Source organism: Colobus angolensis, unplaced genomic scaffold, assembly GCF_000951035.1.
Source record: "Colobus angolensis palliatus isolate OR3802 unplaced genomic scaffold, Cang.pa_1.0 Scaffold81, whole genome shotgun sequence".
In the NCBI taxonomy this organism is placed as follows: domain Eukaryota; kingdom Metazoa; phylum Chordata; class Mammalia; order Primates; family Cercopithecidae; genus Colobus; species Colobus angolensis.
The window spans coordinates 5,021,392-5,037,177 of NW_012121932.1; the positions used below are offsets into that span (position 1 = coordinate 5,021,392).

At 33.9% G+C, this 15,786-nt stretch overlaps 1 protein-coding gene across 1 annotated transcript in view; it reads left to right on the forward strand.

Moving 5' to 3' along the window:
• SPATA17 (spermatogenesis associated 17) overlaps nucleotides 1-15,786 on the forward strand; it is a 234,346-nt gene that overhangs the window by 80,537 nt on the left and 138,023 nt on the right. The window lies entirely within an intron of this gene.

Here is a 15,786-nt window from a genome sequence, read left to right on the forward strand (position 1 = left end):
CTGGCTAATTTTTGTATTTTTAGTAGAGACAGAGTTTCGCCATGTTGGCCAGGGCTGATCTCAATCTCTTGACCTCAAGTGATTGATCGGCCCATCTCAGCCTCCCAAAGTGCTGGGATTATAGGTGTGAGCCACTACACCCAGCCCAAAATTATGTTTTTAAATAGTTTAAATTAAACTTGTAGTGTAGGAAAAAGTTATATTTTCATAATTTTAGTCTCCTTGTAAAGGAATGTTTCCCTATTTATGTGGAAATTTTGTTTTCCTCAGTAAATTTTTATGATTGTCTTAAGGCTGTATTTTTATTTGTTAACTTTATTTCTAGAAATATTGCATTTTTCTGTTGTATTTGTTAATGATATATTTTCTTTCATTTTCCAAGTGATTATTGTTTATATACAGGAAAGTAATATATTTTGTTGGAGTAATGTTACACCTTACCAAAATCTGTAATTGTCTAAAAATTCTTGTACGCTGCTAGAAGGCTGGATATTGATGGCTTGTTTTCTTGTTCAGTCATTCAACTATCTGATGAGGAATGAAGAATAAACTGGAGAAATGGGCAGCTGTGCTTTTGTCACTATCCTCCCAAGTCCTGTTTGACCGCCTGTCACTGTGGATATTGATTTCATGAAGTGGGATTAGTGTGAAGTTCTACTGCTCATAAACTGGCTTTTGTTTCATCAGTTGACTTTATTCAATAGCTCTCAGGCTGCTTTTCCTCATTTTCATCCAGTCCAATTTGCCATCAGTTGTCAACCCAATCAGAAGTTCTGGTCAACAAAAAGGGAAATTGTTTGGCTGCAAATTCTCTCTTCAGTCCTGCATTCCTGTTATCCCCAAGTCGTTATAAACCCTCTTGACTGGGATTCTCACTAGGGCCGTCAAATTTGTTCAGTATTGAATGTGCTCATATGTTACACTGATTTTGCGATTAAGGAAGATACAGTGTAGTTTGGCTTTAAATTAAATTGAACCTGGCAGATATTCTTCCTTCATTCAGCTTCCAGTTATTCTCCTGAGTTTATGATGGCGGTTGTGACTGTTTCCTTGTTTTCATGCAGCATTTTCCCATATTTGTGTGTGTGTGTGTGTGTGTGTGTGTGTGTGTGTGTTTCATTTTGGCTGCTTTTAGAAAAGGATTATAGGCAAAACAGCACATATTCATTGTCTTTCCTAGAAATCCACACATTATTACTACAATAAGCACTCAATAAATATTGGCTATTATTATTATGCTTTCCTTAAATGGAGTATCATCTTTGCTTTTGTTTGGTCTTACTCTTTCTTCAAGTTGTGAAACCTAAGTTGTTTTAAATTTATAAATACATTTAAAGCCTTAAAAAAAAAAAAAAAAAAAAAATTATTGGCCAGGTGCAGTGGCTCACGCCTGTAATCCCAGCACTTTGGGAGGCTGAGGCAGGTGGATCACCAGAGGTCAGGAGTTAGAGACCAGCCTGACCGACATGGACAAACCCCATCTCTACTGAAAATACAAAGTTAGCCGGGTATGATGGTGTGTGCCTATAATCCCAGCCACTCGGGAGGTTGAGGCAGGAGAACCGCTTGAACGCGGGAGGCGGAGGTTGCCGTGAGCAGAGATCTCGCCATTGTACTCCAGCGTGGGCAACAAGAGCAAAACTCCGTCTCAAAATAATAATAATAATAACAAAAAATTGTTATACGTGGCTTCTCTCTTAATTAAAACTATTTTATTTTGGCCCTTCATTATAGCATTCTGTCATTGAGATATGGAAGGTTTTGTCTTCTATTTTGAAGATCATTGATATTAATATATAATTGACAATTTCCCTTCTCATTGCAGTTCTTGATGCACGGTGTTCATTGAAAAAGGATTATATATTGTAAATGTATGATTGCATAAGTTTTTGAAAACGGGTTATGTATTATTTTTCAGTACATAAATCTTCAATAATGAAGTTATCTAATATAAATTTGGAGGAATATTTCAATAGTCAAAGAGTCTGATTCCCTTAAAAGGTATAATATTCTTTTACATATTTTTCCTTGTTGTATAGTAGTGGATAATTAAGCAAACATTTTCAGTAATATTCTGGCATTATCTAAAATGCCAATTCACACATTTTATGGTCTCAAAGTCTGGGTAATAAGGATGAAAAGGCAAGGACAGAGTCTCAGTAGACCTCAGCATGAATTTCACCTACACCAATGAATAGTTTCGTATCCTTAGTCAAGTTATTTACTGTCTCTGCACCTCACTTTTTCCATCTGCAAAAATATGTCATGAAGTTGTTTAAATGTTAATACATTTAGTTACTTGAACTTTTTGTGAGCTTTGTTTTGGGTTGACTAGTTGCCTGGAGTACCTTTTAAAATCATCTTAACATTTTGATTATTAGTACCAAATCATTTACAAAGTGCCTGTATTGGAAGGCTATCTAATACTGTCTTGGATTTTGTAAATTCAACTTATAAGAAATAAAAGAACAGTACTGGAAGCACACTAGATGTTAAATTTTTAAAACTTATTTAGTTACAACAGAGGTAATGGAAGAAATAATATTATGAAATAAAATATATTCTGATAAAACAATAGGAAATAATATTTTAATCATATAGAGCTAATGTCATTCAAACACATTAAAATTGCTAACGTATTTTGAGCACTTATGGTATACCAGGCATGGTGCTAAACCCTTTATTATCTCATTCAATTTTCACAACAAATTTGTAAAATACAAATTACCTGTTTCTTAATTGGTATGCAAATATTAGTATACATATTTGATAAAGAATGAATAGTTATCTCAATGTAAGGTTAAGCATAAAATAAAAACAAAGAGCTATTTCATAGTTGATTATTTGCTTAAAATTAAGTGAAACTCAGAGTCAATATTAAGATAATTTTTTTGTGTTTTCTTTGATAAAACTCATTCGTTTTCTTTTTGAAATATATTTCATTTTAAAGCTATCCCATAGGACGATTTTTGTTAAACTAATGATTTTAAAGAGTGGCATGTTTTCAGTTTTTGATATATGAAAGATATTTGAATCATTAAAAAAATGGCTGTTTTGTAGGTTCATTAAGTACATAGGTAAACTGTCAGATTTACCCTATTGGGCTGTCCCTAAGTGGGCTGTCATGTTATTTCATTTATTTTTATTATTCAAACTCAAATTAACTTTGCAGTTTCACAATGTATCTATTGTGAATCTGAACAGTTAAGTAGGATAGAAGAAAAGGTGCAGTTCCATTAAGCTCTAACATATCGTTGTATGTCAGGTAAGCCTTGTTATGCTGTCCATCCTCATTTAACTATCCCACAAGATCTCTTAATGAAGTTAAGCCCCAAGTTCACTCCAATAATTCTGTGGCAAGAGTTTGTGCATTGTAACAATTCATCACTTGTCAGGAAGGCACTTTTAGTTTATACATTTAATAAGGGCATCGTCTAGCTTGGTTAATTAGAAGTGAACAGTTTGCATATTTACTAAATGTGGAGTGTCATTGCCACCACGGCCTATTGCCTACATGAATTATTTCTCTATCTGCAATAAACAGCTGGGTAATTATTACTGCCATAATCAGATAAATTCCCTCTGTAAGGCTTTTCTTACATGGCAATTCTTTGAACTCATCCAAAGCTGAACAAAATTTATGAACTCCAGCATCAAGGCCACTTTTTCATAGTATGGTGTCCCTGTTCCCTATTTCAAGGACATGAGTAGAGCACCATAGATATTGTGTAAATAAGGAGAGTAAATATGATTACCTCGAGATAACATTTCAGTAAACCTCATTTTAAAAACATAATATTACTATCTCAGCCAAGTAAATGATAGCAGTTTAGCTTTATATAATTGTATGCTGATGACAGGTTCTTCTATAGTGAGGTCTATCCCAAAGAGGTAAAGAAAACAACATTTTAGTTTTCAAGAAACAAATTAGTCTGTAATGTTAACTATAAGTGTAACTTTTTTTTCTGTAGAATCATTTTATATATCAAGATACAATAATTATAGTAATTAATTTGGTAGAAATTATATAATAACACAATCCAGGGTGTCCAAGATAAAATGTAGAATATATTCTTTGCTTTAAAAACAGTCTGCCATTTATTCATAATTATTAGTTAATGGCGTAATCCACGTAATCACTTTAAAATAGGGAATGATATTAACCATTTGATCACAGTCTTTTTACATACTATATTTTAACAAGAATGTACTACTTTTTACAATTTGGTATTTCAAAATATTTAAGAGCAAAATATACAGAAAGGAAAAAAATGCTTCAGTCCCTAGAAGGAATTAACAAAAGGAAAAAGCTTATTATGTGGGTGTTTCAATTTAACTCTTTCCACAATGAATTTCAAGCAGTTTACAAAGGACATAGGGACCACAGTAAAGGAAAATACAGATATGATAATGCTAATGGCATAATTGATCAAGGAAGATGATTAGCTAAGTATGTCCCATTAACAAAATGGAGAAACATTACTGCATATGCCAAGAAACAGTTTTTTCTAGCACTGATCCTGAAAGAAATTTTACATGAATCTTCAGTAGCAGACACTAAATAATGTAATGAACGATGTCTTCAGTAAGGTGATCTTTTTTTTTTTTTTTTTTTTGAGATGGAGTCTCACTGTGTCGCCAAGGCTATAGTGCAGTGGTGTGATCTCAGCTCACTGCAACCTCTGCCTCCCGGGTTCCAGCAATTTTCCTGCCTCATCCTCTGAGTACCTGGGATTACAGGGACACACCACCATGCCCGGCTTATTTTTGTATTTTTAGTAGAGACAGGGTTTCACCATGTTGGCCAGGCTGATCTCGAACTCCTGACCTCAAGTCATCCACACACCTTGGCCTCCCAAGTGCTGGGGTTACAGATGTGAGCCACCATGCCCAGCCAAGTTTTTTATTTTTTATTTTTTTCCTCAAATACAAAAAAGCAGTCTGAATTTCAAATCCTTCTTTTTTGTAGTGATCTTTTGAGGAAAAAAAATTCCTGGGGAATATATTAAAATGTTACTCATTTGAAAGTAAAGGACTAAAATAGTATTAATCCATAGACTTAGCCTTACGGTTGTCCAGCTTTGAGGAATGGATGGACTTGGAAGTTCTTATCTCTCACTTTTCTTACCTGATTTTTTGATAGACAACAAAAGAAAAGTTTCTTTTTTGAAAAAATTCTGTGATAAGGATTGAGAATGCTATTTTTCATATTGCTGATTTTGAGTAGATTTATCTCAGATGCAGATGCTTGATATATTAATAATATGTAAACTTTTTGATCACATTTGGAGATATGTTTACATTATTATGAAATTCTATTGAGAAAATGTTATTAGTGCCAAAAAGTCATTTATATGTAATACTGTCCTGTGGACTCTTTTGGCCTTCATCTTATTTTATCTCTTTGAAGCATAAAGTCGCCATATTTATTTTATCTCTTTGAAGCATAAAGGCACCATAAACCACTTTCTTCTCTGCTCTTATAACTTAATTCTTTGCTACCACTTTCTCTTGGTTTCTTTTCTCCATTTCTAATGGTTTCTTCTCCGCATTCCTTGTGTACTCTATTTGACTTTAAATATTAGTGTAGTATTCCCTCCTCGATGCATTTACCTTTTCATTCTACACTGTGTGGGTGATCACTGTCACTTCCGTGACTTCTGCTAGAACTTGTATGATTTGTAACTCCAAGTATTCTTCCACCCAGACCTCTATCTTGATTGTTTTAACCATCTATTCAAATGCTTGCTATCATTGCCACTTGGACATCCCACCGACATCTCAAGCTAAGCATGTTTAGATAAAATTATTTCCCTAAACTTCTTCCTCTTTCTATGGTAAATTGAACCATTCTTCATTTAGGCACCCAAGCCAGAAACATGAGATTTTCATTCTAAAAATTCTTTTCTCTATTGGTGGCTGAGCCTTATCAATTCTTTTCCTAGCTCTCCTCGTCAGTCTCCTCCCTACTGCTGCCTTACTGATCTTTCTGAAATATAAATCTGATCACCATAATCTGTTTATTTCCTTCCTTTTAACTGTTCCATAGTAAAAGATGACCTAGAGGTTCTAGAAACATGTGAAATATAAACACTGGGATTGCATTTTAGAGTATATTCTTAGCATAAGAATTAAGCAAACCCAAAATAAATACTTGAATCATATTCTTTAACAGTTTTAATACTAAAAAACATGAATCTTTGGAGAAGAATGTTAACATGTATTTTAGTTATAATATTAGCATAGAATAGGAATTCATAGAACATATGTATACCTAAATAAACAAATTGTATGATTAAATAGGAAATTATGTAGTGTTAATCTACTACAAAAACAGCAAATTGATAAAGAATCATGTATTTTTTAATCACTTTTTTATTACTCCTTTGTAATGCTTTACAGCTTTTCCCATTTCCTTTCCTTCTAGATCTATCCTTTTCCCCTCTTGGAGTTGACAATGAAAAGAATGGAGAAAGAAAATTACTCCAATTTATTTCTCTCTCTCTCTCTCTCTCTCTCTCTCTCTCTCCCCCCCCCCCCCATGACCACTATTTTGTAACAGTTTCTTATCCAACAATAAATGGGATGGTATTCCCTGTGGCATTCATATGAAAATGATTTCTAAGATCAGCTGTAAAAGAATTGCTCAATAAATAGTTTCCCAAAACTCATTAGATACTTTCTGAAACTACATGTAGCATACTGCTTTAAAATATGTTGACATCATCCTATGGTATGTTATTATTGCTTTATGTTAGCATCAAGATTAGTTGAGAGATGTCCCTTGTCTGTGTTGACTGGATTGCATGCAAAAGCAGCAGCAATTATTTTTGCTTTAAAGTGAGGTTAACACATTTTAAATGAGAGACAATGTGTGATGTTTGACTAAAAACAAAATAAACAAGATCATGAAACTCTTTTTACAGGAAATGGGAACTGTAGCTACCTCAATTCTGAACTCTACCCAAAACGTAAATGTAGTGGGTTGATCCTCCTCCTCCACAGCTGAATCACTGTGAAGATGGGCAATGGAGAGAATATGATATGCCTTCATCTGTCTTTATGCAGGAAAGCCCCCATGCTGTGCCTCAAAGTCACAATCTGTAAAGTCATTTTATTTCACAAAGACAAACAGAGACCTTGTTAATAATATCTGCCCCTTACCAACCTTAGTAGAATGTTGTGAGATTGAATTAATGTCTGAAAGCATTTGGAGCCCTGAAAATAATGTACTGTATAAATACATTTTATTATTATTGCTGTTATTGTACTTATGTCATTTTCAATTATTTGACATCATACATATTACATAAAATTTTACTTCCTTTTAGAGCAACTCTCTAGATGATAAAAAATAAAATAATTTTACAGTGAAATATGTGCATATTTTTAGAAAAGATACTATACAAAAATTCTTTTCAACTAAGTTGATTCAAAAAGTCAGAAGAAGAAAAAAATTATTTTCATGAATGATCTTTGAATGGAGTCTTATTGCTTTTTATAATCATGCAAAGCAGGTAAATGAAATAATAGAGCAATTGGACAATCCATTTGTATGATCAGACTAAAGTCATGGTATTGTAATTTTATAACGTTGACCATTATCATCTTTTTTACTCTTTTCATTCTCAAAATGTCTTGTCTATAGAGAATAAATTTGCCAGCATCACCCTTAGAGAGCCCACTTAGGTGTGGCCAGGAAACCTTTCTTCTCAAAAGTGCATTTCTGTCCTTTGCTGTTGATGGTCAAAGCCTACCAAAGAGAGCAAGAGTTTCTAGTGAATGATCCAGCCTTATTTCAACACCACTCCTCCCTATCCCTGCTCTCTCTATTTAGTGAAAACTTGCTCATGGTTCAGTTCCCAAGTCCAATACCATCACCTCCATGAAACCTTTTCTGATCCCTCTAATCAGAAGTTATCTCCCTGAACTTAAGCACTACGTATATATTTCTTTCACAGACTTATTTTCTACAGTCCGATAAATTATCAGCTATTTTGTTTGCAACCTACTTGAATGCAAGTACTACTCTTTAAACATCTTTATTTCTCTAAATATCTTAAACATGTTTGTGAATATCTGCCTGAATAAACAAATGAGTGTTAATTCTCTACATGGTATTAACTCTTAAAGTAGCTTAGATATTTTTGAAGAGAAACTCTTCTATACTGCAACAAAGGATTTTGTAACTAAACATTTTTGTTTTTTTTTTTTTTTTTTACTAGAAGACCTTTCTAAATGTTTCTAAAATGTTAAAGTTTCAACTCTATGTTTCAGAGTAAGGTGTGAAACAGGTGCAACCTGAGTGCTTGAGTTAATGACTATGTGCTACAGAATATTTCATTTTAAACATATTTTCCCTTTGTGAAGGGCTGCCCTAATGGAATTTGCAACACCTGTCAACCAGATGGAGGGAGTAGGTAACCAGTAGCAAAATAAGGTAGATGAAATAAGTAGTGTAAGTTGTTTGACTGACTTAAATTTTGTTTCTAATGGGAATATTTTAGGTATCTTAATTACTTCCAGATAATCTATTCCAACGTTTTTATCACTCACAAAATATTTTTAGATGTCAAACAGAATCCTAGCATGTAAATGACTTTTTTATGGTTAGTATTTTAATTGTATTTTAGACTCAGCATTCTCTTTTTTCTTTTATGGCTTACTTATTTCGTTGAATTAATGTGAACATATTCAGAGCACACAATTGTTAGAGATGAAATGTAAATACATTCAATAAATTTAACTAAAATACTTTTATAATATACCACAGCAGACTAATGCCATTTGACTATTTTGATTTTTTTGAGACAGGGTCTTACTATATTGCTCAGGCTTGTCTTGAGTTCTTGGGTGCAAGTGAAACTCCTGCCTCAGCCTCCTGAATAGCTAGTTTTACAGGTGTGTGCTACCACACCCAGGAGTATTTTTATTTTGAAGGCATCTTACAACAGGATCACACACTGACTTTACTTGCCATGAAAACAGAATAAGAACAGTACAGAATTGTTTAAATCCATTTCCTTAGAATTTTATTTTTTCTTAAAGGTGGTGCAGATGATGGCATTCTGTTTTATTTGAGAAATCTATGTAGCATTATTTATTAGCAGTTGCCTCTGCATCTTTAGGAATTTGTGCTTTTGAAACAGTCTTGGTAGAATTCTTTATTTCTTTGTCAAAATTATGATTTTTATGGAATTATTGTGAAGTACATTTTGTGTCTTCTTTGTAATATTTCATAGACTGTCTCAGGGTTCCACCTCCAGAATGTTTAAGCCAATCTGAGGTGGGGTCTGAGAAAGTGCATTTTTATTAGTTCCAAGGTGAAGTTGATGCTGCTGGTCCAGGGACCACACTTTGAGAACCACTGTCCTAGACAAAGAGCTGGAGTTCTGGTTCTACCCCCACTTCCCAACAGAGGACTTTCACAGTGTAGTTTCTTCTCTCTCCTAATTAAACCATCAGGAGTGATGAAATGTACTAGTCGACTGAGAAATAGTGAAAGAGAATGCTGGCACCAAATTCATACTAGGTATTATGCCAAGTGTTTTGGGAGGTGCACATCAATAAATAAACAGTACTCTTGACCTTCAGGACCTGTCTTAGTCAGTTTGGGCTGCTGTAGCAGAATTCCAGAGAGTGGCTAAACAAGAGAAATTTGTTTCTCACAGTTCTGGAGACTGGAAAATCCAAGACAGGTGCCAACATATCCATCTGGTAAGGGCACTCTTCTTCGTTTGCAGACAGTCGTCTTCGTCTTCTCCTTGTGTCCTCACAGAGGGAGAGCATCTCTCTCATGTCTGTTTTTAATCCCATGGCACTAATCCCATTGAATGGGGGCTCCACCTCCATAATTGAATTACCTCCCAAAGGCCCTACCTCCAAATGCCATCACATTTAGGATTTAGGCTTCAACATGTGAATTTGAGGGGACTCTAATATTCAGCCTATAGCAGGGCCTTAGCATTCAGCAGGGTGAGTTGGCAAGTCATGCATGCATACCTACAACTGTAATGTATTGCAGAAGGTAATGGACATATGAAAGAGAAATAAAGGATTCATAATCAGTGAGATTATGACAGTGGGAACAACTAAAATTTAATTTTTGTTGAGGGGATCTATGAAGCCTTCTTAGAGGAAAGGATGGAGATTTTGTGTTTTTTTCTTGACTTAAAAATAGAGAATATAAAAATTTAAAGATTCTGTTTTTAGTATTATACTTTGAAATGGGCAAGAAAAGCAAAAATAATATGTGTCCATCTTATTAATAATTTTCATTATGGTGAATGAAGCATTTAATGAGTATACTGAGCAAATATTGAACTGTATATAATTGAGTCATTTATATAATATGTTATATATCATACATATTTTTATATATTAATGTAATTATTAGGATTATGAGTTTGGATATTTTATCTTATATCACTTGTGGAAATAATATAATTTTGAGCAGAGTGCTCTTGTTCCTCAAAAATATTTTGTAGAAATATATTATTTTTCTCCTTTGGTACAGACATTAGACAAAATCAAGAAACAGTTTAAAAAGAAAAAAATGTAACAAGGAAAAGAAAATCTGCAATGCAAGAAAACATGAATTATTACATGATAGGAAGTAATCGTTACCATTCATTTGGTCTCGGGATTGAGCAGGATTATATACTTGTTTTTGCAGTCACGTCTCTGTAGTTCATATCATCATTCATATACATAAACCTACACACTTACATGGAGACAGTAGTCTTTTAAAAATGTTTACTTATTCATTCAAATGGACATGGGCAACATAGACATAGTCTTTATTTTTTACAGAGTTTGCAGTCTAGTAGGGAAGACATATATAAAACAAACAAATATATCCATAAATGTATGATTATACATTTTATTAAGTTATATGGAAGAAAAACAAAATTACGGTGTTTATGAGTGAAAAGAACAGTGAAAGGAGAATTCAGATTGCTGTAAAGGAAATCCAAGGCAGAAAATACAATTTAAGTGAAGATCTTGAGGTAGAAATAAATGGTTTGCTAGGAAATGAAATACAGCCATTGTGACTGAAGCATAGTGATTCCGGGAGAGAGTGATATGAAGTGAGAAGGAGAGGGAAGCAGGGGTCAATGCTGAAAGGCCTTGTAGGTTTGTATTGTGTGCTAGTTGTATTGTGCCAAGTAGCTTTTAAGCATCTTTTCAGCTTCAGTCTCTTTTTATACATTAATGTTGTACATTAGAATTATTTACTTGCTCAAAAAATAGCAATACCAGCTCAATGAGGGTTAGAAAAAAGAGGTCATAGATGGAACTGTCATAGATGGAAACATCACTGAGACAGTGATTTGTTGCATGAGATTTACTGGGGAGCAACATCTTTAAGAGAAGGGAGGAGGAAGGTTGAGGGAGAAGTTGAATTGCATCATGAGGTCTCAGCTCTGGGATCTGGAAGGCCCTTTATATTGGTCCCAAACCGAGACAAACGCTCTGGGCCTATGTACTCTGTCAATTCCCAGTCATTGATTGAATCCAGGCTGGGGGCAGTATAACAAAATCTACCTGGGGCAGGGCAACTGATTTTCTCCAGTGAGATATAGTTATGAACAGTCAGCAGCCAGCACTCCTGGCAGTTGGAACTTTGGATTTGGTTCTGTAGGTAGGAATGAGACATGATGAGCTCCTGCAGTCCTGGCCACTGCTTCACAGAGAACCCCATAGTGATGTGATCTAGCACAGCAGACATGCTTGTTGTCTTTTTTTTTTTTTTTTTTTTTTGGGATGGAATCTTGCCCTGTCACGCAGGCTGGAGTGCAGTGGTGCAATCTCGGCTCACTGCAACCTCCGCCTCCCGGATTCAAGCAATTCTCCTGCCTCAGCCTCCTGAGTAGCTGGGATTATAGGTGCCCACCACCACACCCGGATAATTTTTTGTATTTTTAGTAGAGACATGATTTCGCTATGTTGGCCAGGATGATCTCGAACTCGTGACCTCAGGTGATCTGCCCACCTTGGCCTCCCAAAGTGCTGGTATTACAGGTGTGAGCCACTGCACCCGGCCATGCTTGCTGTCTTTAGCCACACAGGTTATCTTCAGTTTTGCAAGGAGAAACCATCCCTCAGATAAGTAGGTGGAGGACAGGGAAAGGAGAAATTTATTTGCATAGTCTTTTCTGTCTCCTATTTTCCACTTATCAGCATTTACCCCATAACCCATACCTCTTAGGAAGCCATATTCTATGCTCTGCACTGTGGGATTTCATTCATAAAATACAGTCTCCTCAGGAGAGAGAAAGCAGGAGACAACCAAGGGAATTAGAGAAAGCATATCCAGTTGAGTAGGTAAAGCATGTAGCCTAGTACTTGGCTCATAGTAAATGTTCAATAAATAGCTAACACTTACATAGAACCTTACTGTGTACCAGCCAATATTTTGAGCACTTTACATTGATTAACTTATCTCATTCTCACAATAATTTAATGGAAAAGATGCTAATACTAATATATTTACATTTTACAAATGAGGATATTGCAGCTCAGAGGGTAAACAGCTAGTAAGGAGCATAGCAGAGCTGTTATAACCAGGTGCCATTTCAGAGTCTATGCTCTTGGCCAGGTGCTGTGGCTCAGGCCTGTAATCCCAAAACTTTGGGAAGCCAAGACAGGTGGATTGCCTGAGGTCAGGAGTGGCCAACATGACGAAACACCATCTCTACGAAAAATACAAAAATTAGCTTGGTGCGGTGGCACGCGCCTGTAATCCCAGCTACTTCGGAGATTGAGGCGGGAGAATTACTTGAACCAAGGAGGCAGAGGTTGCAGTGAGCTGAGATTGTGCCACTGCACTCCAGCCTGAGTGACAGAGCAAGACTCCGTCTCAAAAAAACAAAACAAAACAAAAACAGAGTCTATGCTCTTAATCACTCCACTATATTGTGTCTATTATTATTGCTATCATTATTAGAATATGTAAATACTTTATTATCCCTATAAATATCATTAGCAAAATACATTCAAATATGTAAAGCTTTTAAAGAGTTTCAGTAATTTTTATCTTTATTTTAAAACTATATCAGAAAATGTTTTATAGATTTGAAAACAAGGCAGGAAGTCTTGGAACTTATTCAGATTTCTTTATATGGTAGAAGATAGGATTATAAGATAAAAGAAAATATGCATGGCTAATTCAATAAAAATATATTTGGCATAATATTTCTTGTGTCAGGAAGATGACAGCCTGGTCTGGAGTTAGAAAATCTGCAAACACAGAGGTTCTAATTCCATTTCTGCCATTAACTTATTTGTTAATCACAGTAGGTCATTTAATCTCTTTATGTGTTTCTATATTTGCAAAATAGAGTAATTAGTAAAAGCTATACAATATATATCAGAGGATTTTTTTTTCTTTCAGGATAGAAATGAGAAAATACATCTGAAATGTAAAAACAGAAAAACAATCTATTTAAATATCTTAGAAGTACTGCATTTTAAAAACCTCCACATTAAAAATATAGGTAATTTTTATAATTTTGTAGGGAATCCTAGTTACAATGGTCTCCATCCTTTTATTTTTAGTGAGATCATAATTTTTATTGCGTCCTGCACACTGAGCAATATCTTCACCCTGCTGATATAACAAAAATTTATATATCAAGAATAATTTATTTAGCAATTCCTACTTCATCATTCAACAAAGAATGTTTGACAAAAATATTACTGCCTTGTTCAGTATATCCACACACTCTCAAATATTACAAGAAATCAATTTGGAACCTAAGAATTGATTTTTTTCAATAATTGGATGAATTTATTAAATTAACTACTTTTGTGTTTTGAGATTACACCAGATGAGTGTTTTTAGTGTTTCCTACGTGTTTTCTTTTTACGCTGGATAGTAACATTCTTTTCCATTATCTCACAGGTTTAGTTCGCTGTGCCATGCCACTCTATACATACTGTTTTTATTTTACATTTCTATATTCTAAAGGTGGACTGTTTTTACTACTTAAAATAACTTACACTTTTGATTTTGTATCCAAGTTCTGTGTACATCTTTGTACCTTACCCGTTCATATATGTTTTCAATTATATTAGGCCTTTCTTCTTATATAAGACCTTTTCATGTTTATTAAATTATTTATAGAGCACAAACTTCCCTATAGATTTTTTATTTTTATGATTGCTTAGAAAATTGCTGTACTTACATTTAGAGTAATATAAAATTAGATGTATGCATTTCTGAGTAATTGTCTTTACAGTGGTAGTTCTCTGGTTAATTTTTATTTTTTTCATAATAACAATAGTAAAGATTAAAATAAATAATGTATTCACTTTTTAATGTAACGTATGATTGTTATTTTTCCTAGCAAAAATTCTCATTCATATGTAACTGCCTTGAAATTTGTAGTTTAAGGACAAAGAAAGGTCACCAATCCCTCTAACTCCTAGTTCTTTGTCAAAAATGGACACAGTTAATGAGGTTTGTTTGGTACAGAACAAATTCTCAGACACAGATAGAGATCCTTTCAATGGAAACAAATTTGTTTGGCTTTACCAGGTTACTTAGCGATTAATAATAGCCTTGAGATGCAGGTCAGAGAGGTCATTGTACCAGCTTGCCAACACAATCTAAACCTGCAGCTAGCCTGGCTCTGTGGGCGCAGAAGCCCCCAAAATACTATGCATAAAGTAAAACAGGCTATTTTCTGACTCCTTTTTTCATATTAATAAGCAATTTTCAAGAGAAGGGTGGCAAAATGGGGGCCATGCCACTCCAAGTAATTCATTTATTTTGCAATTTAATCTTATGTTGAAAAAAATTGCTCTGCTGCAATAGCATAGCTTGGTGATTTTTAAACGTCAGTGTGTTTCATAAGTAACCTTGTATGAAGTATTGTATTGGTAGCCTTTAACAGAAAATTGCAACAAAAATATTTCTAGACATTGAAGTAGAAAGGAGAATCTCTTTTATTTTTTGAATTTTTTCCCTCTACTTTCCTCAGATATCTTTGAGAAAAATGCTCAATTTATTTAAAACTTTACTTACATAACTAGACACTAAGTTACATACCTACTTTAAAAAAAGTATAGTACAATTTCAAAACATTATTTTAACACAAAAAGTTGTTTTTCCTTGAAAATAAAGGATTTGTTTTTCTCCATATTTGATATCATAATCTGTTTAGCAGGTGTTTTCACATAGTATACTTAAAAGCTTTTTTTGTTTATATTTCTTAGATACACATAAATAATGAAAAGTTTCATTATTTTAATAGAATTTATTATGCTTAGAAAAGACTTGCACTTTCTCACCTAATTTAGCTTTTATTCGAATTATCTACATAATTGGACAAAATGTCCGCCTTTGAAGTGCAAGATAATATTTGTAATCTTATTGGTATTGTTTGAACTGTCAACTGAAGTAAACCTACAATAAATTAAGTGTATGTATAAAACCTGTCACATTTTTTAAATTAGGCCATTAGTTAGTATGCAAAATAAATGATTAGAGATTTGAAAATACAAATCTAAAATGTAAGGGAAAGCAGTAGCTCAGATGCTTTCTTGGGAGATTTAAGTATGTCCAAAAAAGTTCATCTTAAAGCAAAAAACCCTGATAATTTAGTAAGACACTTACTTTGCATTTGATATGAGTATTTTCCCAGCTTTGAATTAATTATAATATACTCATTTGATCTCAAAAACTTAATCACCGAAAAATCACATAAATGCTTTCTAAATTTTGCAAACATTCTTGTAGAAAATGCAGGTGAGATAGATTACACCACTGATTTGGATGGA